The following is a 3,940-nucleotide window of genomic DNA, read 5'->3' as shown; positions in this document are numbered from 1 at the left end:
CTGCAAATAATGAATTTCACTTCTTCATTTCCTATCTTTATTCCTTTTATTTCTTTCTCTTATCTAATTGCCGTGGCTAATGTTTCCAAGACTATATTGAACAGGAGTGGTGATAGTAGACATCCTTGTCTGGTTCCTAATTTTAGTGTGAAGGATTTCAGTTTTTGACCATTTAGTATGATATTGGCTGTTGGTTTTTCATACATGGCTTTTATCCAATTGAGGTAGAGACCGTCTATTCCAATTTTTTGTAGGGTTTTTATCATAAATGCATGTTGGATTTTGTAAATGCTTTATATGCATCTATTGAGATGATCTTATGGTTTTTGTCCTTGGCTCTATTGATATAGTGTTTTGCATTTATTGATTTGCATATATTGAACCATCCCTGCATTCCTAGGATGAATCCCACTTGGTCAGGGTGTATGATCTTCTTGATGATTTTCTGCATTCCATTTACCAGTATCTTATTAAGGATTTTTGCATCTATGTTGATTATTGAGATTGGCCTATAGTTCTCTGTTTTGGTTGGGTCTTTCTCTGCTTAGGGAATCAAGATGATGCTTGCTTCAAGGCATGAATTTGGGAGTATTGCTTCTCTTTCAATTTCATTGAAGTGTTTAAACAGTAGTGGCAGCAGTTCCTCTCTAAATGTCTTGTAGAATTCAGCAGTGAAGCCATCAGGACCCAGAATTTTCTTAGGTCGTAAGTTTTTAATTACCTTTCCAATTTCATTGATTGATATTGGGTCATTTAGAATTATTAGGTCTTCTTCATTCATCATTGGTAATTCATACTTATCTAGGAATCTGTCCATTTCATCTGTGTTTTCCATCTTATTGGTGTATAGGTTCTTGAAGTAGACATTGATGATCCTCTGGATTTCTGTTGGGTCCATTGTAATTTCATCTTTTTCATTTCTAGTTGCATGATTTTGGGCCTTTTCTTTCCTTTTTCTGATAAGGTTGGGTAAGGGTTTGTCAAGTTTTTGTATTGTTTTGAAGAACCAACTCTTGGCTTCATTCATTTTTTGGTATCATTCTCTTTGTCTCCATTGCACTGATTTCTGCTCTAACCTTATAATTTCCTCCCTTGTATGAGCTTTCACTTTGTTCTGCTCTTCTTTTTCTACAAGCTTGAGGTTCAGCATCAGGTTGTTTAATTGGACTAACTCTGTTTTCCTAATATGAGTGTTCACTGCTATGAATTTCCCTTATAAGACTGCTTCCAGTGTGTCCCATAGATTCCAATATGTTGTACTGTCATTGTCATTTAATTGTAGGAACTGTCTGATCTCTTCTTTAATTTCCTCTGTGATCCACTGGTTATTCAGACATGTGTTGTTCATTTTCCACGTGTTTATGAAATTCTTGCAGTTGCTTTTGGTATGTATCTCCAATTTCATCCCACTATGGTCTGATAATACACAGGGGATAACTTCAATTCCTTTGCACTTTCTTAAACATTTTCTATGAGTGAGTATGTTGTCTATTTTGGAGTATGACCCATGTGCAACTGAAGAGATTGTGTATTCTGATTTTGTGGGGTGGAACACTCTATAAATGCCTTTTAAGTTCATTTGTTCAAGACTTTGAGTTCTAGTATTTTGTTGCTTATTTTTTGTCTAGTTGATCTATTTGTGACAGTGGGGTATTGAGGTCCCCCACTACTATTGTATTAGTGCTTATTTGATTTGTCATGTCTTTTAGTATTTGTTTTATATAGTTGGGTGCCCTAATGTTTGGTGCATATATACTTATGATTGTCATCTCTTCCCCTTGGATTGTTCCCTTTATAAGGATGTAGTGTGCTTCTTTGTCTCTCTTAATCAGTGTTGGTTTGAAATCGACTTGAGCTGTAAAATGGAGAGCTACTCCTGCTTTTTTTGGGTTCCTGTCGCATGGAGTTTTGTTTTCCACCCTTTAACTTTCAGTCTATGAGTTTCTTTTTGAATTAAGTGTGTTTCTTGTGTATAGCATATTGTTAGATTTTGCTTCTTGACCCATTCTGCCAGTCTTTTTCTTTTGACTGGTGAATTGAGACAATTAACATTGATGGTTATAAGTGATACATATTGACTTATCATTGTCATGGCTTCTTCTTTTTGTGGATTCTCCCCCTTTGCATTTAATTTCTTGGGCCTGTTGAATTCATTCTGCTGGGCTTTCTGGGGTTGTGATTCTCATTTTCCTTTCCTAGGATATTGTGTAACATTTTTTTGAGTGCTGGTTTTGTATTTATGAAGTTCCTCAGGTGCTCCCTGTTGTGAAAGTATCTTATTTCTCCATCAATTTTGAAAGATAGTTTGCAAGTTACATCAATCTGGGTTGAAGGGTGTTTTCCTTTTGGGCTTGAAGTATGTCACTCTAAGCTCTTCTTGCTTTGATTGTTTGTGTTGAGAAAGCTGCTATGATTTTGATGGGCTTTCCTTTGTATGTGATTTATTTCTTTTCTCTACCTGCTTGTTGAATTTTGTTCTTCTGTTGAGTTTCTGAAATCTTAACTATTATATGCCTATGTGTAGATTTTTTTTTGATCAAGGCTAGTTGGAGTCCTGTATGACTCACTTATCTGTATGTCAAGTTCTTTTCCTCTGCTTGAGAAGTTTTCTGCCATCCCTTCTGTGAACAGTTTTTTTTATGTCTTCTGGACTCTGTCTTGTTTCTTCATTGACTCCTATGGTATTTTTCTTTGCATTGTCTACTGACTTCTGGATTGATTTCTCATGGTCCCTTACTATGTTAAAGAACTTTGTGTTTTCCTGATCACTAATTGCAATCTTATCTTCTATATCTGAAATTCTCACCTCACATTGGCTCATTCTGCTGCATAAATTTTCAGTGGAGTTTTTAATCTCCTGGAAATTTCCTTGCATCTGTTTTATGGATTCCATTTGTTTCCTATGTTGGGATTCCATCATGTTCCTCAGCTCCTCTATTTTTCATCTGTGTCATCTCTAGATTTATTAATCATGTCTTTCACTATGGACACAATCTCTGTGTTGTCTGAGAAATTATTTCTAATTTCATTTTTTCCAGATCATTTTCTGTTGCCAGTTCAGGGAGTCCAGATGGTTGAGTATCAGATTATTCCATCTCGTTTCCTTTTGAGGTTGATTTAGGTGATGTACAAGTCTGGTTTTGAGAGTTGTTTACATGTCTTCTCATTTCAACTGAGGCGGGGGGAAGAGTGCTATTGGCACCTACGCGGCTCACCTCCTCTGTGCTGGGGGCACCTCTGCTCCTCTGTGGTGGGAGTGGTGGCACGATGACCCAGAAGGGTCACCTTCTCTGCACTGGGGGCAACTCTGATCCTCTGCACTGGGGCACTTACTGTCATATGTTATGGTTTATAACTATATGTTTCCAAGAACCACAGATGCTCTTAGGCAGGGCTTTGGCAAAGTGATGAATTATTGCAGTGCTATAGCTAAAGTGATATAGGAGGTAAAGCCTGGTCAGAAGAGGTGAGTCACTGGGTGTGTGACCTAGAGGAATGTATTTCCCTCCACAGCTGCTCCTCTTTTTTTTTTTTTTTTTATTAGGGGAATAGATCTTCTGGGCTGTCTCTGAACAAAGGAGAGACAAAAGCAATATGGCTGGGGCAGGGAGAGTCTTTTATAGAGACTGGGGTGGGGTTTGTAGGGGCTGAGGTGGGATAGAGTGAGGTAGTGACTAGGGAATGGAGGAGCTGGTGATGTCACTAGATGATAGGAGGTGATCAAGTATTAGTTTACTTTCTAGGTGGGAACAGGGGCATACTGGGAAGAAGGGTTTATTCTTTGGTGGGAGCAACCATCTTGGCATGATGTCACACAGGGGAGTGGGCAAAGCATAAGAGGAAGAGGGCAGCTACTATACATAATAGCTGCTGAGGTAGTGGGAGATCTATCATTCCAGGCTTTTGTTTTATGATAGTTGGATGAAGGTCTCTTCTTCTG

The sequence above is a fragment of the Heterocephalus glaber genome, unplaced genomic scaffold, assembly GCF_053883595.1.
Source record: "Heterocephalus glaber isolate CG9 unplaced genomic scaffold, H.glaber_assembly_v1.0 deba00000122, whole genome shotgun sequence".
NCBI lineage: Eukaryota > Metazoa > Chordata > Mammalia > Rodentia > Bathyergidae > Heterocephalus > Heterocephalus glaber.
Note: the sequence above shows the minus strand (reverse complement) of the source record.